Raw genomic sequence first — 25,225 nt, forward strand, 5'->3', positions numbered from 1 at the left:
TCTATTGCAGCTGTACCCATCAGAAGTCAGCAAAGGGTCCAGTTCACTACTTGCATTAGTAACAATGGTGTCCTGAGTCCTACGTCAGGAGCAGAAGACATCAGCAAGTGACACAAAGAATGGTACTGCCTCAGTCCACTTCTGCTCTCAGTCAGTCCAGTGAACCTGTCCGAGTCAAAATAACAATAACCTCATATGAAGTCAAAAGTTTAGTCAAATATATTTTAATAACAAAACTGCTGAATACACTCTGTACTGTGTAAAAGAAAATACTAAGAAAAACAGACGTCTCCGCATGGTTGGGATATAGTAGGGAGAGAATAACAAACATGATTATTTTTAAAGTGCCAGAATAAAAAATTGAAAAAATGCTCAATACCCCACAATATGGTGTTGCCTGAAGTGGATGAAAGACTTCTTTTTTCTTTTTTTTCTTTTTTTATTACTTTTTAGATATTTTTTGTTATGACTAGGGGCCAAATGTTAGAGGTGTGAGAATCAGAAAGTGAGATTTTGGGAGAGTTAACCCATTATTTTAAAGCGGCAATTATTTACACGGAGAAAAAATAACAGGTTGATTTTGCCATGTAATTGATTGGGAAAACTCTTCCAAAATCCCTGACTTTCTGATTGTAACACCCTATTACATTTGGCCCTAGGGTTTTTTTCGGTACTGCTTTCCTAGCACGGCACCCATGATCTAGATAGTATGTGTGGGGCTGATATCTCAAGCATCTCATGCATCTTATGTGTTTGTGCGGCATAAGATGCATGAGATGATGCAATGGACGCAATGGATGCATTGGAATCAATGTAAAAAGCCCCCAAAACCCCAATTTTAATTGCTAACCCTCCCTCATGGGTGAAATGGCCCCCCCATTGTTAACGCCACCCCACTATTGATGCCAACCCGAAGCGTGGCGAGCGCAGCGAGCCCCGCGAGGGGACGCGGAATACATGTAAAGTAGTCCGCGTCCCCTCGCAGGGCACGCTGCGCTCGCCACGCTTCGGGCTCGGGGCTCGCTGCGCTCGCCACACTATATTAGATCAACTCCACGCCGACGTGGATAGTGGGGGTATGAAAAGGTCGGAGGACGCGTACCGCCGCCCCTTGCGGGCTGGCTGCGCTCGCCACGCTTCGGGTTGGTGTTGATGGATCTTTTATCTTATGGCTTCTTATGGATCTTATGCATCTTATAGATCCATAAGATGCGATATTGTACATACAATTAAAAATCTTTTCAATTGTATAGATTGTATATCTTGTCGATCTCGTCCATGCACAAACACATAAGATCCATGCAATGCTTGCGATATCATCCCGACACATACAATCTAGATCGTGGGCGCCGTGCTAGGAAATAAGTACTCAACATTTATGCACAAGGATACATCAGACATATTAAATGGATAATGCAGCTTATTAAATAAGTTTTATACAACTAGCAAAGGACAGAAATGATGACCATATCCTGTTTATAACAGTGTTGCCTCCGGGAGAGGACACCCAGCTATAAGAGCCGGGGCAGAGCGGAGTTATCCTTTTGAGCCATGTTTGGGGGCATGGCCGTTGCAACAGCATTATCGTGACCACATCGTCCGCTGTGAAATGCCATTATTACAAGCATTTCACAGCGGGGGGTGGGCGGGGGTGGGCCATGATGATGCGAATTGCATCATCGGGTCCCCTCAGACTCCCGCTGAGGTGCGGAGGAGCTGCCTACCTTCCCGGGGAGCTGCCAGGGGAGTGCATGGGTAACCAGGTCCGACTTGTGCCTCAGACAAGTCAGGCGAGTGTATGGGGGTCTCTACTTATGTGTTCATGTTTACTAAAATGGCAATATTATGAGGGAGTATATACAAAAAAGGTGGGTAGTCTATAAGCATTTAAACACGTCTAGAATCTGGTTACTAGGAACAACTTCTCCACTCCATTATTATTATTATTGTTTATTTATATGGCACCACAATGTTTCCGCAGTGCCTCACAACACATAGATGATCGCAAAACAAAAAAATAATGAATGAAAGTACAAGGCAATATAGTACAAGTACATAGTAAATATAGAAATTTGCATTTGGGGACAGGACACTGAAGCAATTATCAGGATAAGATATATTCTAAAAGCAAATGAGGAGAGAAGGCCCTGCTCGTGCGGAAGGGGTAGACAGACTGAGGTGACACAGAAGGGACAGAAGTGACCATAAATGGAAGTTTAGGATGAGAAATGGTTAATGCACTGGACGATTTAACCGCAATTTGGGTTCTTGTCCGTGTGATTGCAGCAATCTATCACAGGAAAATAACCCAAATTGCAGGTGACCCACGCAGTCCCACACATTGCACTGGACCCTCCGAGTCACCCTTACGGCAGAAGCAATCTCTTGGATTGCATGCGATATATCACATGTGATCTTGCCACTTGAGAAGGTCCCAGGCAGCTCAAGGGAGCACCGCGTGCCACTACTCCGATGGGACAAGTCACCGCAGTGTGTGCCTTTAGATTTAAGAGCCACTTGTGCTCTTATTAGAATGGTTGATACATCTCCTTTGTGATTCACCAAGGACCCCACTGACTTCATAAGAAGTGTGATGGTGTGTGACATAAGGTGTCACTGGGGGTTGGGATCATTTGGTCTACAGCATGATGGTCGACAGTCATTGTGTCGACACCATTAGGTCAACATGGGTCTAGGTCGACATGGGTCTAGGTTGACATGGGAAAAGGTGGACGTGGTTATAGGTCGAAAGGACATTAGTTCAACAGGTCGTTAGTTCGACATGTCATTAGTTCGACAACATCTAGGTTGACAGTGAAAAGGTCGACCTGAATGTCAACACAGTCGACATGGACACAGTTAAAGTGAATCGGATTCCCTTTGCAACGCTCGCTGTGCTCACTATGCGTCGGGCACGGTGACTTGCTACGCTCGGCACACTATTTTATTCTCCCACCATGCCCTAGTGGATGGTAGGGCATGAAATACCGCCTGTCGGCACATGTCGGCTCAAAAACAGTGAAAAACCCCAGGTTGACCTTTTAAGTGTCGAACTAGACAATATCGAACTAATGACCTGTCGAACTAATGAGTTTTCGAGCTAGAACCATGTCGACTTTTCCCCATGTCTACCTAATGGTTTCGACCTAATGACTGTCGACCATCATGCTGTAGACCAAATGACCGCATCCCGTCACGGGAGCTTTCTTTGCACCAGTGGACAAGCAATCAAATAAAAACTTTGAGAAACCCAGTTGTAAAAATGAGCAGAGCTGGGGGCTAGATCGCTGTGTACTGATTGGTTACTATTAAGACTAGTATATATACCTGTAGAAATGCTGCACCTTGGCACACTAATCCTTGCACTGGTACATAGGTGTGCATGTACTGTAGTAGTGTAATAGGAATATCATACACAGACAGCAGCACACAGTATACTCCTAGTCCTGGGTAGGGCAAGCTCAGCCTACTCTCCAGGATTGGACACAGACACACCCATACAGTGCTATAGCAGCCCTACCCTGCCTGAGCTGATCACTTAGCTCTGCTAACCAAGGCAGACCAGAGCCGCTGGCTCCCTGCACTCACTGTGCCAGCTAAGGACCACACAGGTAATAACCTTCTATGCACATTTATATACTGTACACAGATATATCCAGCCTTTCATAGACTTGTGTATTAGTGGAATGTTTCCAACAGTAGGTGGTTGTAGTTGTGTTGTAGAACTTTTCTTGTGCGCACTTCTTGTTACCTGGGTGGGTAAGAAGAACTCGTGTACACTGTATGGCAGACTGTACATGGCACTGTGGCAGCCCTGTGTGACAGAAGCTGAATGTTGTTACTTTGTAGTACTGTAGTGTCACTTTCCTGGCTGTAGTGCACAGTACACAGGCAGGCTGAGGTTAGGACTCGGGGCAGCCAGCGCATTGCCCCAGCATGTTGCACGTTGTCTGCTTCTGCTAATGTACCCATCAGCACATTCCTATTCCTAGTACTTAGAATTTCTGCATTTGGGGTTCTAGATGATAAAAAGTGCATATTAATAAGCCATGGATTTCCATGAGAACCGATGTTTTCAGAGTTTTGCCTGTAGTGTTTAAAAGGGCAATAATAGTAAAGTCTTGTATTGTAGTACATATTAATGCCCATATCAAATATGACGCACAATCTGCGAAAATAAAGGGAAAAGAAATATACCCCTACCCTTTATACTAAATTGGTTTACATCGACTTGTGTAGGCAGGTTTGCATAAGTTTGCGCAATTGCGCTTCTATGCGCTCCTTAAGGTCTATCTGTATGCGTATGATCTCCTATTCTCTATTGTATGCACTATCCATTCTTTGCCTTTGCATTATCGGCAGTGTTTGCTTTGGACGGAATTCCCTGGCTATTACAACACAAGAGATCTGAGCTGTATGTACCACACCCTCTCCTTCTTCTACATATTTGGATCATTTGGATCGCAGGGCAGCTTGTTGCAATAAGCATGTGGAGAATATAGCATATTTACTGTATGTACCTATCTGTGTACACACACATTTATTTATTTTTATATATATATATATATATATATATGTGTGTGTGTGTGTGTGTGGTTTTTTCCAAGGACTATATGTGTGTGTGTGTGTGTTATATATATATATATATATATATATATATATATATATATATATATATATATATATATATATATATATATATATATATATATATATATATATCACTTATCATGAAGTGTACTGTACTTTTTATTTGGTTTTAAACCCTATTTTGTTCCATGTGTTGCTATTCTGTACCTATCTGCAGTGCCTTTGACACGGTGTGGTCTGGAAGACCTCTTTTAGTCCTTTCTGGTCACTAATATTTGTCGCTAACTTGCTGAACTCCATTATTTTGGGTGCAGATTATAGACATTTTGCTTGTCTTCCATATCCTGTCACTATGACATTGAACTGAACTCCGAGTCTCCGCACAAGGGATTTGCAGTGTTTTGTAACTACAACATTGCACTAAATAATTAATGAAAAGGCAGGGGTGATCATGTGAATCATGTGGCGGCCAGCATGTCCCCATGCATGGGAGGAGGAGCTCATTTTGGTGGTTCCGATGGAGAGAAACATCTCCTCCTCTCTCCCCCCCCCCCCCCCCCCAAATTCTGGGCGTGAATGAGATGAGAGAACTGTAATCAGAGAAAGGGTGCGGTGCCCACTGTAAAAGTGCCTGAGGAAGTTTTTCTTCCACCTGGGTAGGGAGAAGTTGTGATATAGAAAGCAAAGATTTTTTTGTTTGGTAAGGAAGAAGCATCTATGGAACTATAGTGTACAATTATTTTAAAAAGTGGTTCTGGAGAACTTTTGGATAGAGTTTTTCCCTCAGAGGAAAGTGAAGTGAACTAGAGTATGGTATGGCGTATATATATTTTTGAGAACGTCTATGGAAAAATGAAGTTGCAAGCTGGAATTAGCTCTCTCAATTTAAATAGTTTCCTGGAAAAAAAAATGTGTTTGAAAATCTGAGGCCTTAAAAAAATCCCAAGTTGTTCTGCTAAGGTTTGAGGCTGTTGAAACCCGTGAGGGGAGACATTTGCACTGAAAACATTCCTAAACCCTCATAAAACTTCTTGGCAACGTGCTCTGTGGAACCAGGGGGTGTGCTCGGGGAGGGAGCTGTTCTAGCTAAATTCTTTCTGTATATTTATCTGTTCCTGATGTGACTAAAAGCACTGGTTGTGTATTGGTTTTCTCGCTGCTCTGTATATTATGGCTGTCTTTTGTATATTGCTGTGCACTGGGTGTGTCTGTAAGTGCTGGCCTCTGTCCAGAATCCGCCAGGAATGTTGGTTTGAGAGCAGAGTGACTCACAGCAGTTCTGTAGTCTGAGGAGGGGAGGAGAGGGGCAGCAGGCAGGAATTCACATGGGAAACCCACTCTACACAGGCACACGTGTGTGTCACTATAGGTGTAAATATATGGCAGCATCTGTTCCTGATGGGTGCACAGTACATCATTAAGACCCGCCTTCCTGATTGGTTATTAATCTACAAAGCAATTCCTATTTAATGTTATATAATTTTAGGTGTCCTTCTGGAGGTGTAGAAAAAGTGATGCATTTCTAACCAACTTTAAGAATTTTTAATGCACTGTATAATTCTGAGGCTGGCATCCCCTGCTTGCATTGTATATTTTTACATGCACACATCTGTACATATGCAAGTTTGATTGCATCATCACTTTCGCCTCTTTGAGTCTGAAGTGACAGTGATATAAGCAACAGTCTAGAATAGGCCTGAGTACAGCAAGGGAGACATGTAGATACCTGCCCATTGTTTTATCAAAAGCGGGTTTCTGAGGACTGGCGCACATGCATGCTGATAATTGTTATCAGTGATAGCCCTCCTACATTTTGACTGTCTGTAAATACCCTGTTTTGTTGTATCACTGTCTGCTATTGTAAAGCGCAACGGAATATGCTGCGCTATATAAGAAACTGTTAATAAATAAATAAATAAATAAATAAATAGCTAGCAGCTTTTGATTGGCCGAAGAGGAGGCTGTCTGTATCCAGAATATTGTATGTGCTGTATTAAATGGCATAACTACACTATTTTGATGTAAAGCTATTTTTTGGTCATAGTCGCTGTTAAATCGGTGTCAGCCAGTGTACATAGTGATGATATGAGTATATATTATGCAATTATTTTATGATTATATTTTGTAATACTTTTATCTTTTAAACTAAAACGAATGCAATTATTTATATAATATGTGAAATACATCTTTAGAGGTGAAAATATAAATGTAGTTTAGTCACTTTATAAATGATTAGGACGGTATTTACACCTGTGTATATACATTTGTGCTCCGGTTTTTTCGAAAACCATTTTATTCTTCCTTTTACCCCAAACTCTTCCTTCCCACCAAATGAAAAAAGTAAAAAAAAGTATAGAAACTTCTTACAGTACCAGACTGATAGCATCTGCAGTATATTTTATCTGCACTGAAAGTCTGCTCTGGAATGTCCCTTTTAAGATCTAGGCAAAGATAGATTGAGTTTGGAAGCACAGAGTGTGATCTTCAGCAAGGAGCAGCAGCCTGTGACGTGTAACTATCAGATTAGGAAAATCTAGAAACCCTGACGAAGAGAGGGGGAGATCAGGGTGTGGTTCTGTGGAGTTAAAATTGAGTAATCCATGTTAAATTACAGTTCTGAAATCTGACATAATGAGATCGACTCATAGAAGGGATATTCCGGTGCTTGAGTGAGTTCATATTGGCTTTATTTTCTCAATTGCCAAATGTATTTAAAGTATATTTAATTTACATGTTAGTAATCTTCGTTCTGGTTAGTTTAAATATTAATACAATGTAATTTTTTGTGCCCATGAACACATAAAAAGTAGGAACAAAGAGGCACTTTTGTGCTTTACCCATTAAGACTGGTATCTTATGTCTGCAGAATTCTGCTGCCTCGACCTTTATATGCTACCCATAGGGCGATACGTACTAAGCCTTGAAAAGTGATAACATGGAGAGTGATAAACCATCAACCAATCAGCTCCTTCCTGTCACTTTTCAAGCACAGCCTGTGACATGGCAGTTAGCAGCTGATTGGCTGGTATCACTCTCTATTTTATCACTTTTCATTTTAGTACATCTGGCCCATAGACACCAGTGGGGAGAAGGTCAGTGATCCCTCTAGCATTTAACAATCCGTGTGTAAAGCTGGGTACACATATGTACAATTTCATTTTTCTTGCGACCGTTCGATCGACCGAATACACGTTCGGCCGTCCAAAACATACGACCGATCTGCGCGTACACATATGTACAATTTTACTTGCGACGTCCGATGTACTCCCGTCCAATCGCAAGAAAAAGATTGTACCACCGTACACACTCTCCCGATCTGGCTATATACTTACTATATCTGTCAGGAATGCACACACAACGATTATTTATTTCAAAAGGAATGCACACACAACAAATATTCTTTAACAGCATGGCGCGGAAAGTACGGGGGAGAAGACTTCCTGTTGTTTACATGCTGCGCTGATGGAGGGATGACGCAGCTAGTCAACACCCACATGGGCGTGCTGCTTTTGGGAGGAATGATCGCAGGAACGGGCTGCATATCGATCGACCGTGCGTACACATGTCACTTTTCTTTCGATATGGAGCCGTCCTGTCGGAAGAATATTAAGCAGCAAAGAACCTCCGACCGACCGACCGTGGACGGCCAAGAGCGTTTTTGGCCGTTTATCGGTCGCAACGAAGGGATCGGGACTGCGTACACATATATACAATCGAACGGCCGTTCGTCCGCAGAACGGAAGAACGGCCCCACGATTGTACATATGTGTACCCAGCTTAAGTGTAAACTCCACCCTCTTGGGTTTGATTACTAAGCTGTTATACAATGCATTTTTTTTATTACAAAGGCAGTATGTAACACGTATTCCCACATTGTTTAGTTTATTTAGAGTGAGTTGCTAATGAGTACACAAAGCTGCTAAAATAGATCCAGAAAAGTGAGTTTGTGTGTGTGTGTGTGGAGGCTGGAGGGGTGGACGTTTATCCGATTTACAGCATTGTTCTACCTCACCTTCTGTAAACACAATAGCCGGAGTTGCCTAACTCATTTCTGTTACTTAATTCATTCAATATTTGTAAAGCTCACCATAGTCAGTGATTCTTACCTTTATCAGGCAGTAATACTACTGCTCTCTATTGTTCACTATACACAATTGATAGCTTTTTTTTCCCCAACATTCAGATAACATTAATTTACTGGCATGTGGATGCTGTCCTTCAACTTTTACTTAATCATTGTATTATGTATATACTGTACATTCCTCTTGTGTCTTTTTGACCTTCTTCTCATTCACTTCTGCAATCTATTTGGTATTCAAGTGCAGGGCCGGTGCAAGGCACCGGAGCGCCCCAGGCAAGTCGGGGTGGGGGCGCCCCGGTGTCTGCCGCCCGGGTACCTGTCCTGCGGCACTGTGCGTATATAAAGCTGGCGGCGGCGGCAGCGGGGGGTCCCTGCAGTCAATAAGAAATAACGAGCGCTATCCGCCGGGCTATGCGGATGCGCTTCTGTTTTGGAAACACTGGCCGCACGCTGAGATTCAGCCAATCATGCCATGCGGCCAGTGTTTCCAAAACAGAAGCGCTTCCGCATAGCCCGGCGGATAGCGCTCGTTATTTCTTATTGACTGCAGGGACCCCCCGCTGCCGCCAGCTTTATATACGCACAGCGCCGCAGGACAGGTACCCGGGCGGCAGACACCGGGGCGCCCCCACCCCGACTTGACTTGACAGGTACCCGGGCGGCAAAATACCGCCCTCCAGTGGCTGGCCCCCTAGGCAAATGCCTAGATTTGCCTAGTGGTGGCGCCGGCCCTGTTCAAGTGCAACACAAATGCAACAACTTAGCCTAGATGATATAGACAGTTTAAAAAACACAGACTAGACTATAAAGAAACAAAATCAATTAACACCTTCAAACCACTAAATAGGTGGCCTAGAAAGGCCAAATATATTGCAAAAATTATACTCTGTAGTAAAAATCACAGGCATTGCAAATATTACAGCAGCTAATACTGGCCAAACCCATCTGCTGAATATTACGTCAACCAGTTTGATAATTTATGTCCAATTTGCCAAACCACACCAATTTTAAAATCTGACTGGCGATACAGGTTTAGCACCCTTCACAGTGTGATGAATAAGTGACATAATCGGTTGACACTTAACCCTTTTGAGTGCCAAATGAATTTGTCAAAATTGGTGTGAAAATTGCCAAGCAAACATTTTTATTCATCATAATGACCTGTAATGTTTACTCTTATATAGGAAATATAACCTTTTTTTTTACACATAATTTTATTTGAATTTATATAACAAATGTGAGCGATGCTTACATTTTTAGCTGATATTTTGCATATCTCACAGAGATGTTGGCATTTTTTGCTGATATTTTGCGCATCTCTCACAGATGTTGGCACTCACAGGGTTAAGGAGCCATTACGTTGTTTCCCCCGCGGCTGCTACTAGATGGCTTCCAGTGGAGCAATTCAATTGTTTCTCTGTTTGGCCATGAGAGTCATGGGGGGTGGATGTCTTCTCACAGCCTCCTAGGTGGCTAGATGAAATGTGCAAAACCTCAATGGTTTGGTCTCCTAACCAGGAGTTAAGATGGATTTAGCCGCTAAATGCAGCTAAAAGAGTGTAGTGCTGTAAGCAGCTGTGCCCAGAACACACAGGAGGCCATGTTTATAGAGGGATAATGCACCTGCTATAGGCTGGTGCAGGTTCCGATGGTGCACCACTGGTGACTCACCATGCACCACCGCTAGACAATTCAGGTGGATGTCTGTGTTTTAAACATCGGCTGTAGCATGAGAAGAAGAAGAATCAGGTCCTTAACCCTTTGAGTTCCAAGCAAATTTGTCAAAATAGGTGTGAAACTTGCCAAGCAACATTTTCGTTCATCATAATGAACTGTAATGTTCACCTTATTTAGGAGATATATTTTTTTTACACAACATTTTTTATTTGAATTTATATAACAAATATGAAGGACACTGGCATTTTTAACAGATCTCTCACATATGTGTTGGCACTAAGAGGATTAAGCAGGAGGGAAGTGTTCTCAGCCAATTTCCATTGCAATATGACTGCAATACTCTTAAATTACCTATTTGATTTGAATGGAAAATGAGCGACATTTTTTGTTGACATAAAATAGGGGGGTGAAGTCTCACTAACTAGGTGGCTACATAAACCAAAGAAAACCCTTGCCGAAGTATGCATGACCAGCAGAAGATTTCCAATGAACTGAGGAAATAAACCGGATGTTGTTTCGTGGTCTATAATAGATGGGCAGGTAATCTGGCACTAGAGCACTCTCTGCAAATGGCCAAACAAAGGTGATTAATGAGTAGACTAAAATAAACACAATTCATCTTTAGTACATATCAGCAGGGAACACTAGAAAGATACCCATGAGGAAAGTGCATCACTTATGCACCGAAACAGCTGTCGGTATGACCGCGTTCAGGGATGCTGCGATGGTTAATTTTTTACTTTGAATTATGCTAAGTATTCCATCTCATCCTTGCATTGATTTTTGTTATGTCTGTAACGTTGCACATTAATATGCCATTAAAATCTTTTTGATATTTTTTCAAATCGGATGTTGCTGGCTTTCTAATACTGTGTATATATATATATATATATGTATGTATATATATATATATGTATGTATATATATATATATATGTGTATATATATATATATATATATATATATATATATATATATATATATATATATATATATATATATATATATATATATACACAACAATGAGGCCGGCACTCAGGTCTGAAGATGGATGCCAGTAGCTTGCTCCGGTGCCCTCTTTCAAAAGGGGTGTCCTTAGGTAGTATACTGCGACAAATAAGTGGCACTCGGAGGCTTGTTCAATGGTGAAACAACAGGAATATTTATTCCTAGTGCAGGGAAAACGTTTCGGAGCACGGATGCCCCGTCGTCAGTTCAGTTCAGTTCAGGCATTACCTGAACTGACGACGGGGCCTCCGTGCTCCGAAACGTTTTCCCTGCACTAGGAATAAATATTCCTGTTGTTTCACCATTGAACAAGCCTCCGAGTGCCACTTATTTGTCGCAGTATATATATATATATATATATATATATATATATATATATATATATATATATATATATATATATATATATATATATATATATATATATATATATATATATATATATATATATATATAATCTCTTTTAAACTAAAATTCTGCGTAAACTTAACACGTTATATAACAATTTCCAATGCTACCATTGCCTCCCCTTAACACATAAATATGTTGGTGGCCACCTTTTCTTGGCACCTAACCCTTTTACCAGGACCCGTGACAGTTTCTACTCCAGAAATAAAGCACAGAGAAGTTTGCACAGTCTGCACTGAACGGTTGTCAACATAACCGGCTGGGCGGCTGCCGCGGCTTGTTGAATGTGCTGCAGCGACAACCGTTTAGTAATAAATTGTATACTTTCAAACTTTTCCAAGAATAAAAAGCCTGGGGAAGTAACTGTTGCCGGTGACAGTGGGGGCTTTGTAGCTGCCGAACCACTGGTAAGTATACAGGATGATCATGTGGGGAACTGAGTTCTATTTCGTTCTCAAGGCCAATTCTGTGACACAGCTGCAGTAAAAATGAGCCTATGAGGTAATTGAAGTTGCTTAAGATGTCCTGACTTGTAGATGAATGCTGTACAAGTCTTCAAATCCAAATACGTTACAAAATGGCTCCTGCTTCCAGTCTGTTGAATTAAAAAAGAAATCATTTTGAAAGCTATAGCACAGTTTAAAGAAACAAACGACACATGGAACATAAAAAAATGATAATGCAAAGAGAAGTTTTATTCCTGTTATATACTTAAACTGAGAAAATAATCCAACGCCGACTACAAGTAACATGACTCCGCCTGTTCCTTAAGTACCATATAACAGAATATAATTCCCATATTTAGCAGAGGCACTACATAGCATCACAGATTATTTGATATGTAAGTGAGTTGGTTTTAAGTTATTTATCAGTAAGGGGGTAATTTAACGTCCATAAAGAGATAAAACTGTGAGAGATAAAGTATTTGCCAAACGGCTTCTGTCCAACATTTCATAGGCTGCATTTTGGAAAATGACAAGAGTTGATAGGTCTTTTATATCTTTCCCATAATGCTTCATTAACCATTTGAGTACTAACGGTGCTGTGAGATATGTGCAAAATTTCCGCTAAAAATGGCAGCGTTGCTCACAGCGACTGTTCTTTTTTGGCGCAATGTTTAGCAAAATTGACTTTAGATCATTTGCCGGAAATAACGTAAGTGATTCATATTCCTTGACTACGGCCCTTGGCATTTTTAGCGGATATTTTGCTCATCTCTCACAGCAACGTTGGTACACATAGGGTTAATGGGGGACACTTTCTTTTGACCATCAACGTGCACTTCACAATAGGGTCCTGCAGCTGACAAATAGGTACCTAAAAAGAACCTTGCTGATCACTATCATTGCTGCTTGGCACTCTGGGCCTGGGCTGTAGGTGATCATGTGGAGTCCTGAGTGCCTGTGTGTGCCCAAGATCATGCTTCCTAAAGCAAAGGGCTACTGTTAGGAAGGGACAGATATTGGTAAAACTCATTAAGCAAAAAAGCCTGCGTGTGATTTGTAGTGTATGAGTGAAGTGCCAGAAGCTGGAATAGACCACACTTGTGGTGAATTGAATGATATACCGTTAACATTGGTTATCATGTTTGTGGTCAGTTGTGTGTCATAATTCATCGCTGTTCATGTGGATAACATATGCAGAACGTCAAAGATCAATTGATGGGCACCCTGAGTAAACATTCATCATGTGAACAAGCATTAATATAAATATGGCAAGGTGAAGCCATTAACTTCTGAAATATTTTATATATATATATATATATATATATATATATATATATATATATATATATATACACACACAGATAACTCTGCACTCACCATAGTAAATCCACTCACCTTAATACTCAAATATAAATTTAATGGGATTTTAGTTCATTGATTGATCAATGCATTTAAGAATGAATCCCACCATCAAGGGACCCCATTTCACTGCAATTGTTATCACATCATAGCCATACTAATGCTGCTTTCACACTGCAAAACCTGCTTAGACCAGGTATTTAAAACAGTTTTTTTAAGGGTCAGAGCAAGTTTAACCCCTTTCACATCGCATTTAAATACCAGGTCTAAAGCAGGTTTGCGGTGTGAAAGCAGCATCACTCTGCCTGCCCTCCTCTACATTACAGGGAGTGAGCACTGACACTCACTTCTCTCCCTCCAGCCCAGCAGCAGCAACTTTCTCACTACTCTCACTCATATGAGTAGGGGGTCTGACAGTGAGCAGTAGTTGATCTGCTCTGAGCCAACGCAGTGCATACTTAATGAGCCGGGCACTCATTATATATGCACATATGTAATGAGCGGCTGATTACATATGCACATATGTAATGAGTGGCTGGCTCATTAAATATGCACTGTGCTGGGGACCAATAGTGTTCACTGCTGCTTGGGTACCGTTTCAGACCCGTTCAGACAGCAAAAGAAACGAGTAGGACCCTGCTTTTTTACCGTTTCCAAAAACCGGTTTTTGGGAAATGGTAAAATCCCTCTGCACATTTCAGACCGCACATATTACAGTTTTAAAACGGTTAGAATTGGCAAAATACCGGGGTTTTTTTTGTGCGGTCTGAAAGGGGCATCAAATGATACTCACTAGTTTAAAGCTCACCTGCCAACTAACGCATGGCTTTTACAGGTGGGCCAGTCACAGTTCCTGAATTTCCACTTAGGAACCAGCTGTTACAGATTTAAGATAAATGAGCTTACCTGGGGTGCATGAGAAAGTAGCTGTGGTCACTAAGAGGTTAATTCCAAATATACACATACCGAATTCCACCACACTTGCCATTCCCAAGAATAAGGCGCACTTCTGCACTCACCAATCGTAGCTTTAAAAGCAATCTATTTGTAGAATCTGATTGGTTGCTATGGGCAACAAGCCATCTTTAATAGATCTCCCATCTTAGTACATTTTAAAACGGTCCAAGTAAATGAATCAAATAAAGCGGCCTTTATTTACCCTCACAGAAACATAATAACTTACCCAAATCTAACTCTCTCTGCACAGGTTACATCTGCCCCACCTGCAGAGAATTTTTTTCTTTGCGATACATGCTGTATCATCAGGCCCAATTCAGACCTGATAGCTGGTCTGCGCATCTTCGGAGCCCAGCGATCAGGTAAACGTCGCTACGCACTCGCGAGTTCCAACATGAGGGGAAAACCATTTGGAATTTTCTCCTGTTTGCAGTGGCGAGAATGCCGTCTTTCTTATTGGGCTTAATAAACAGTTGCCATGGGGTCCAAGGTTTCTAGGGGCCCACCTCAATGGGGAAGACAGCACTGCCCCGGGAAGCTGCTGGGCAGCTGGCTGGAATCTTGTGGTCTGGGCAGTGGTGGGTGGAAGTTTGTAATGCCTCTATTTGACAGGCTGCGGCGCGCTGCTGAATTTGAAAAAACTGGCCGGACGCTGATTGGCTGAGAGAATTCAGCCAATCAGCGTCCTGACAGTCTTTTAAAATTCAGCAGCGCTTCCCGCCCGCCGCCCGGCAAATAGCTCTACAAACTCCCCGCTGCCTAGATACCGCTGCCTACATATAAGTGAGGCGAGGAGAGGGAAAGGGGGGGGTAGGAGAGAGGGGACCCACTGAATTATTTTGCCTTGGGGCCCTGGCAAATGTTAAGACTGTGCTGAGTGACAAGTAAGCCAGGACGTACTCTGCGCTGCAATGGCTGTTGGGATGTCTGATAATCATCAATGTTGCGTGCTTGTCTGAATTGGGCCCATTGTCACAACATGGCTGCCTTCACTGTGCATAGCCTCCAGTGCCACTTCAGAAGTGTTGTACTCATTTGACTTATATATATATATAAGGAATTCCAGCATTGTAGGGTTAGATATCAGGTGTACATAATAATTTAGGTGCACTGCAGCATTATAGGGTCTGCCCTCTTCAGCACAGAAGAAAATGCATTTAGGAGTAAAGTTGGCTGTTTCTCAGAATAAAGACTGAGTCTTCCTGGATATAGTTCTTGGAAAATAGTTTAGAATTTTAGTAAGTCAGTGGTAGAGATTTCCACTGTCTGTTTCCAGATCGGTAATATCCTGAGGCCCCTTTTTTCAAAAGAACTGATAGACCCAATAATGCAGTATGAGAGATGAATACGGGTATAGAGAAACAGCAAACATGAAATCTATATGGGTAATCAACAATCTCAGTGATTAGGTAGTAGGGGTTTCATTCAGACTAAACTGAGTGCGACGGTATGGGAGGGGCTTGGGAAATATTGGGCTCCTACGCCATATGTCACATGCGTGTATCGTGGAAGCCAGAGCACGAGAGGGGAGGCGGTCGTGTAGGAGTATGGGATAAATTCGGTTTACAGGAGGAAATGGTAATTCGTTTTTAAGGATAATTTTCAATAAGGTTGGGGGGGGGGCAGATTGCTGCAGATGTTGAACTAGGTTGTCGCGAGCAGAAATGAGAATATGGCCTAATACATATCTGTTTTCAGAGGGAATAGTAGGGGGGATAACATGGAGCAACACTAATGCAGGGTCAGGCCGAACATTTATCTTGAGTACTGTATTGATTAAAGCAAAGACCTCATATTGTAATATCGCTTGACCAGAAGATATGGAAAGTGTGACCAACATTACCACACAGTCTCCAGCACATATTGGAACAGGAGGGCCAAAATGTGTGGAGGCGGGCAGGGGTCAGGTATAGTCTATTTATCCGTTTAATGTGCATTTCAGTGTGGTTGAGGCACCTGGACATGATATAGGAAGATAGGAAAGTCTTTCGCCATTGGGCAGGGGAAAGAGTTTTGCTCAAGTTCAGCTCCAATTTCTTTTGCGCGCCGGACTTAGGTGACTCGCCAGGGGTTATCAAAATTTTGTTCCAAAAGATATATAACCTCTAAATGTAGGTAATGCTGCTTTCACACTGCAAAACTTGCATGTTGTAAATGGTATATTACTTGTAAATTACCTATTTTTTTACCTTTGAACAAATTGTGAAAGGTACACAGTAATTAACCAGTAATATACCACGCATTCACCAAAGCAAGGCAAAGGGACCCCGCTGCAGGGCATTAGAGCTGCAAAGCCGGCAGTAGGCAGACCGGGTTCAGGGGGTGACCCAGGGGCGGCAGCCACAGGTGTCGGTAAAGCAGCAGTGCCCCCCCCCCCCCGTACCCCGTAATGCAGCAAAAAAAACCCAGCTCCTAGTAACACACCCTCCCTCCCCAGCGAATGCCGGCGCCGTGTGCCCCCATTAGGGACATGGAGTACTAGCGGGCGGCACCCAGCACCTGCTGTACACATCACCCCCGCTCACCCACCTGCAGCAGCTCAGCTCTGGGGGACCCATCCCGTTGGCACAGCACACAGTGGAATTACAGCATTCTAGCCACTGAGCTCCCGCTCTGTGCATATCTAATGAGTGGGAGCCAGTCCCCGCCACCCTGCATATTTTATATTTCATATGCAGGGGGAGAGGACCCGCTCATTAAATATTCACAGCACTGGCTCCCGCTCATTAGATATGCACAGAGCGGGACCAGCTACTGCCAGGGTCCTAAATACCGTTTCAGACCTGTTCACACTGCCAAAAAAACGGGTCTGAAACGGGTAGGACACTTTTATATAGCGCACACATATTCCGCAGCGTTGTGAGAATATATGAACATTCACATCAGTCCCTGCCCCAGTGGAGTTTACAATCTATATTCCCTACCACATGTACACGCACACTCATTCACTCTAGGGTTAATTTTTGTGAGGAGCCAATTAACCTACAAGTATATTTTTGGCTTGAGGGAGGAAACCAGAGTAAACCCATGCAAGCACAGAGAGAATATGCACACTCCACACAGTTAGGGCCATGCACTCATTACCTCAGTTCTGAGGCATTACACTATTGTGCTGCCCAATTGCACCCCTGGCAACCACTAGATTGCGCCCAACAGAGCTATCCAAATGTAGCTCAGGTTTGGTGCATATGGCTGCCGGCACTATCGTTTCAGCTCGCACCCACCGAGTTTTCCTTAATGGTCGCGATTGCTGTGAAAACCAACATCAATTGCATATGGCCCCGCCAGCTCCCGTTGCCTTCATGTGCAGTGGCCCATTGTCTTATACCATTTAACCTTAATATTGATGTCACACAATAAGGCTTCATAAGATGTGTAACCCCATCTTTCTTTACCATTTCTAGCCCTTCTTTTGTTTTGCTTCATACAAGAATGATATTGAGAATTATTTTATTTATACCTAACTAATATGTCCTAGTAACAGGAGCATAATACAAATAGAAAACAGTTTTAAGGCCCTTATTCTGATCGGTGCGGATATTCCCGCTTGCGTACGGCCCGCCGATGTTTATCGTCTGCGCATGTGCAGAGGTCACTCTGCGCATGTGCAGGCGATTTCGCCGCATGGATTCTTTATACGCCGCACAGGGGGCGTAGAGGGGCGTGAGGGGCTACTTATCCTCATTACCCTATGCATACGCCCCGCGTTTCATGGGCGTTCCCATGCAAACGCGGGGCGTATGCATGGTAATGAGGCCGTGACGCGTGGGTACGGGGCGGGCATCTGACATCGCCGGATGTCAGCTGCCCGCCCCCATACAAGATTTCACACGGACAAGTGTCCGTGTGGTCTTGTGTTGCGGGACCTGGTGGAGCGTGCGGCCCTGCATTCGATGTTCGGCGACCATCGAATGCAGGGGCTGCTCCCACCATGGAGGAGGCGTATCCCCGTCCACATTCATGCGGACCGCCACATATCCGCATACGGACGGAGGTGGCGATCCGTATGGAAGGCGGGGATTCGCCAAGACGGACATCACCGCATATTTCTGATCGGGCCGCACCGATCAGAATAAGGGCCTAAGTTCAAAGTTCTAGCTGTAGAAAAAATATCCCCATTCTAGAGGGGCATACACACGGGGCAATTTTTACCTCATTTTTAAGCGATTTGACTAGGATCACTTAGAAATGGAGCACTGATCGCTCCATGTGTATAGCCCCAGGCGACAGCGATGTGCGGTCTCGCAAGTCACGTTGCCATCACCCGCAGGGAAAGTCAGTGCTTGCACTGTCTTGTCTGCTAGATCACGGGGCTTCGGCTATATACAGTAGGCAAAGCCCCACACTGCACAGATCATTCAGCACACACATAGCGGTGTGCATCACGGGTGTAGCGCAATGTGCGCTGAGCGAACGTGCTTAAGCCCGTTGCTCAGCACAAAAGCCAGGTCATGTACGAAGCTTAACAGTTACACAATACAGTATAGCACCTTTTATACAACTAACAACAACAAAAAACAGACCTGATTAATGTTTTAATTATTTTAATAAAAAAAAATCCTTTGAACCCTTCCTGTATAAAGTACAATTGAGTACTATGGGCTTGGGAATTGTTTCAGATATTGATTAAATATTCAAAACTTTTGATTTCCTGTAGTTTGCGAATATTATTATTATGTTTCATTTTCAGTTACAACTATGAATGGCAAGGTTACCAACCATATCTATAAAACACTGTCCTTGGAAAGGTTCTGCATGGTAAACTAAAAACCCTTTCCTAAACAATAAAAAAATAGCTGATTTGAAATCTCAGATATTGGCGTAATAATAGCATTATATTGATGGCACGTGTTCTGTGTAAAAGGAAGTTATAGAGAGGTGTGAAAGTGCGGAGGAGGGGTTGTGTATATAACAGCAGTGCTGATAAATGCCAATGATAGCCTATCTCTCCCAATTGTGTATTTTGTTTGCTTGTACAAATAATAGCACACCCTTCTGACACCCTGCTGCTGACCTGCACCCTTCAGATATGTATACTGTGCACAAGAACGCATTGCAAAAGGCACATGTGCAAATCTGTGCTTCACTATTTGTGTTAACATTATTCTAGTATTGTTATATATTTACTGGACCAGTCTTTTCCAGTGTTGTGACACTGTATGGAGTAAAGACCTTTTACAAACAAACAAAAGACTACAATATAGGTTCTAGATAAAATATGGTGCAGTGGAACATTGTTTGCACAGCACCAAGTAAATGTGGCCTTGTGTAAGGAGAATAGTTACACAAACACAGAAACTGGCGGAATAGAACCAACTAATCTGATTATTGTTACATCCGTTTCGTTTCTATAAGCTTCACTTCTCCTTATGTTAGATGTTCTGTGTGTTTATATCAGGCATGTCCAACGTTGGCCCTCCAGATGTTTTGAAACTACACATCCCAGCATGCTTTGCAATAGTTTTAGCATTCTCTAATAGCAAAACTGTGGCAAAGCATGCTGGGATGTGTAGTTTCACAACATCTGGAGGGCCAACGTTGGACATGCCTGGTTTATATGTATATGTATATATCTGTTCAGGGACTGACACTCTGATTTGTTACTTCATGGCTCTGGTATCTTGTTTCATAACACATTGGGATAAATATATAATATATAGGCGTACCATACTATACCTTTAAACTGGGACGCTTGTGGATTACACTGGTTCTGTGGCTGATTACAACCTGGAGAAAATAAGGCTTTAAGTCAGCCACCCAAGAACCTGTGTAATTCATCAGTGTCCTAGCTTACCGGCATAGAATGTTAAGGTAATGATTGGGGTGCTGCTCACGATACTTCCCACATATCATATGTTGAGAGAATGCTATGCACAGACATGGTTAGTGGCTGAAGCTGGGCAAATACTGGGGTTTATTAAGCACCTTAAGATCTAGATAAAAGTGTAAATGTATTTTTGTCTCTCTCACACCCTCCTCTCTACCTAGGGGCAGTATGGATGGTGTAATGGTTAGAATTACTGCCACAAAGCACTAAGGTCATGGGTTCGATTCCCAACATGGCCCTAACTGTGCGGAGTTTGTACATTCTCCCCGTTCTTGCGTGGGTTTCCTCCGGGTACTCGGGTTTCCTCCGGGTACTCCGGTTTCCTCCCACATTTCAAAAATATACTGGTAGGTTATTTGGCTCCTAACAAAATTAACCCTAGAATGTCTGTGTTTGCATGTATATGTGGTAGGGAATATAGGGGTAGATTTATTAAGCTTGGAGAAGAGATAAACTGGAGATAAAGTGGAGAAAAGGTAAAGGGAGATAAAGCACCAGCCAATCAGCTCCCAACTGACTTTTTCAAACACAGTTCATTGGCTGGTGCTTCATCTCCTTTTACCTTTTCTCTGCTTTATCTCCAGTTTATCTCTTCTCCAAGCTTAATAAATCTGCCCCCATAGATTGTAAACTCCACTGGAGCAGGGACTGATGTGAATGTTGTAATATTCTCTGTAAAGCGCTGCGGAATATGTATGCGCTATATAAGAAACTGTTAATAAATAAATAAATGTTTCCCTGATAATAAGATCTACCCTGATAATAAGCCCTACCCTTATTTCTGGACAACGGTCCAAAATAAGCCCTAGCTAAATCCCCATTTTGGCCAGTCCCTGTGCTAAACTTCCAGTCGTCCCCCCGTCCCCCCCCCCCCCCCCCCCCCATGAAATGCATGCTGCTGCTAAGGTAGCAGCCCTGGTACCGCTGAAGCCTCTGCTGACATCAGCGGTCCCAGGGATGCATTGTGCATGTAACATCACTGCACACCTTAAGGACTGAGCGGCATCTGTACACAGGCGGAAGCGGAGTGACTGAGCAGCTGAGTGGCTGAAAAACGCAGAAGGAATGTGGCAGTAAGGAGATTGAGGGGCATGATGTGGATAAAAGCAGGGACTGAGGGGTTTAAAATAAGCCCTACCCCGAAAATTAGCCCTATGGTGTTTTTGGGACTTGAAAAAAAAGACAGTGGGGGAGATTCTCTGAGCTAAAAATGCGGTAAAAACCCCGTTATCTAGGTTTTTACCGCATTTTGGGATGCTGAAAGCATCCCCCGCCGGGTTACCGCGGCGGGGGGGCATCGCCAGAAAAAATCTGGCGATGCCCCATAGAAGCCAATGGGCTTCTACCGCATCCCACCGCCACCCCGCAACGACCCCCCGCCGCCCCGCATCGCCCCCTCACCTGTGTCCGGGCAGCACAGAGCTGTGCTGCCCGGACCTGTGACCTCCTCCCTGCACTGATCCTCTTCCGAGTGCAGGGAGGAGGAGAGCCCAGCGCAGCAGCAGCAGAGCCGGGTGTGTGAGGGAGGGGGAAGCCGCCGGGACCTGCTGGGACCCGGCGACTCTCACCGCAAAGGACAGCTCTTAACGCAAGAGCTGTCCTTTGCTATAATTATCGCATATGTTAGAACATATGCGATAATTATAATTGCGAAGGGGGGTGGAGATTCTTAGAGAATCTCCCCCAGTGTCTTATTATTGGGGAAACACGGTTATATATAGTTTCCCAAACTCCACCATTATAGTCCAGGTGTAAAGGATGGGCGAGGTACTAATTAAGATACCTGTGCTCAAAAATGCACAAGCCAAGTTAACCAATGTCCGTAGTCTGCTACTATGGAAAGTGGTTGTCGTCCCCCCCCCTGCAGAAATCGCTGGGCCAGGCAAAAATCGCTCAGTGTATATGCACTGAGCAATTTATCGGCCAGTGATTTTCATAGCTAATGGGGAAATAAACCACCCAGTGTGAAACCACTTTAAATGATGGTGTTTGAGAAACTGTCATTTGAGTATGCTCTGCTGTGAAGCAAAAATGTACATTCTAATTAGGCTAACCATACTATCCCTTTAAATTAAAACACTGACGAGTTACACAGGTTTGGTGGCTGTCGGACTTCAAGTCTGCAATTTGCCTGGTTTTAGTCAGCTAGAGAACCTGTGTAATTCATAAGTGTCCTGGTTTAAAGGTATATTATGTTAAGCCTAATTGTAATTCATAAAAAAAAAAAAAAAATTATGAATATTTATTGCATAGAACAAAATATGTATTTTACAGAGCTGCTATCAACAGACATTATGTATACACCCACGGCGTAATTTCCAAGTACAGAGCAATACACTTTAGAAATGGGCAAACAAAGATGACCCTTGCTTTTCTGTCCTCTGTAGAACTGTCCACACCCTCCTCTGCAATTCCAGAAATCTGTATTCACTTATAGCACAGGAAGGTGATCTGTGTGTGGTATGGCAGGGAGGAGGAGGTAGAACCTTTTTTCCTCTATTTATTTATTTTTGAGCCAGAAACCCAGGTGATTTCAGAGCTGAAAGAGTTTCATATGTACTTAACCCCACGGTCCCTCCTGTAGCTGTCATCTTTCAGTGTCACATTATTATAGTTTCATATGATAACTGCATTTGATCTCTGGAAAAAAATAACAAAAAAATATGGAGATCCGAGAGGACTTAACATTTTTAGGTATTTATTAATTGTATAGATGATTTCCTCTCGGGTACATCCTGAGTACCTCTCTTCTCTATGCCTTTCATCCCAGGCTGGCATTTTCCCTTCTCTGTCTTGATTATTTATTAGTGGCATAACCCATTTAGGGCGGGATGTTCAAACATCCACAGCCCAGCTCCGCCCCCCTTCGCCGCTCATCGCCAACATAATTATCGAATATGCTGTAACATACATGCGATAATTATGGCAAAGGACAGCTCTTGCGTTAAAAACTGTCCTTTGCGGTGAGAGTCAGCGGGTCCCATTGGGACTCGGTGGCTCGCCCCTCCCTTACCCGGCGCTGCGCCGGGCTCTCCTCCCTGCACCCGGAAGAGGATCACAGTGCAGGGAGGAGGAGGTCACAGGTCCGGGCAGCACAGCTGGTCAGTGCGGGGCGGCGGTGGGTCGCGTTAGAAGCCCATAGGCTTCTATGGGGCATTTTCTGCTGATGCCCCCCGTCACGGTAACCCGGCGGGGGATGCGAATAGCATCCCAAAATGCTGTAAAAACCCAGATAACGGGGTTTTACTGCATTTTTAGTTTAGAGAATCTCCCCCCTTACTCTGAGCAGTGGCATAGCAATAAATCCTGCTGTGGCTTGGAGTCACTGGGTGTCTTGTGGCACTGGGGTTCTTTGGGGGCTACTGTTGCATCACTGCCTGGTGGACTTGTCTGCAGACCCATCGCACCTAGTGATTCTTCATGTTGATACAGAATCTTAAGCATTCAGTTGGGATGCAGGGATTTAGATGGGTGTGGGGTGGGTACAGCTAGGCTGCTGGGGGGAGGTTAGGCTGCAGGGAGGGTTAGGCACTTCTAAGGGGGGTTAGAGTTGGGCAGGGAGATACAGAGGTTAGGGTTGGGCACTAGTGGGGAGGGTTAGAATCAGCCTGCGGGGGAGGGAGTGTTAAGGCCCCCATACATTAGGCCAATTTTAGCTCTCTCTGTCAATCAGCAGCTGCCCAGTCTTTTGATTAGGATTTTTCAATTCTCCCTGCCGCACTCTACTTATATGTATCTTATGTGCAGCCCGTCATAGGCAAATTCTAACGTCTAAAAATGGCAGAGGTTTCCCAACCTCTGAGGTTTTCAGGATATGTATGCTTGATCGCAGATGGTTAAATCACAATAACTGTGACTCTGATTCATTTGATACCTTGACGATTGGTGGGTAGGCTCAGCCAATTCACAGACGGCATGTGATACCTTGGCATAGCGTATTGGAAGCCATTAGGCCAGAGCTTCTATAGAGTTTTACAAAAGTGAACGTTACCTTTAAGTGGAACTCAATAGTGTAGTAAGCTTCAAAGAGAGCAACAGAACGGCAGCCTTTGTACATCCACTGTCCCCAGCCTACTAAAACACACAAACACATGACAATGATGTACAAGCTGCAGTGTGTTTTGGGGAAAGGGGGAGCTTCACTGAAATGCATTTATTGACAATTCTCTGAAGTCTTTTAAGAAAGAGCTGGCAAGGGAACAGGCTGCCATGTGTCGCTCGGCTGCCTGGGTTGCACAGTGCTGCTCTGCTGGCAGGCTATGTGCTTGGGTGCGGCCACAGGAAGAAATTGTTTAATGACTAATTTCTTTGCTTCCACAATGAGACAGCAATGTTAATTACTGGATGTAACCAGTAGTATGGGCTTGGGAGTCTAAGGGCGCCTCAGTGGAATCTGCTGTCTGATTAATGCACAAAAAAAGGAAAATAAAGATTTGTGCTCTTTAAACCCCCATGTGCTGTGCTCTGTGTTTAGTGAGCATACATTTGATGGTATGTAACACTTTTTCATAAAGTGCGTATGTGATCAGGAAACAGTATGTACGTCTAATAATAATAACATCTGGAAATGATTGTAGTTCTGGTCATACTGCAGTACTATTAGTTCCCCTCCCCCATCTTACACGCCAGGGGTCAGGAAGCCTTCCCTGCCCGAAGCTCCTCAGATGCTGTGTGCACAAGTATACAAATATATATATATGTAACTGGACAGCACAGTAACTGAATCCTGCACTACATGCTCTCATAAGTCTGTTTGGATTTGTCTTTGGGTGTGTCTGTCTTTGTGACATGTATGGGTGGATCTAATTCTCTGTTTCTAGAATTGTATCTCTAATGTAATAGTGAATATTTTATTGTATATCTGTATTTGTGC

The 25,225-nt window shown here is 43.4% G+C and overlaps 1 protein-coding gene across 1 annotated transcript in view; it reads left to right on the forward strand.

Moving 5' to 3' along the window:
• Positions 1-3,490: 3,490 nt before the first annotated feature.
• Positions 3,491-25,225, forward strand: part of AHNAK (AHNAK nucleoprotein) — a 59,298-nt gene continuing 37,563 nt past the window's right edge. The window contains exon 1 of the mRNA XM_083165184.1: positions 3,491-3,611. The gene's annotated coding sequence lies outside the window, so the exon portion shown is untranslated. The remainder of the gene's footprint in view (positions 3,612-25,225) is intronic.

Source organism: Crinia signifera, chromosome 11, assembly GCF_055691185.1.
Source record: "Crinia signifera chromosome 11, ASM5569118v1, whole genome shotgun sequence".
Lineage (NCBI taxonomy): Eukaryota > Metazoa > Chordata > Amphibia > Anura > Myobatrachidae > Crinia > Crinia signifera.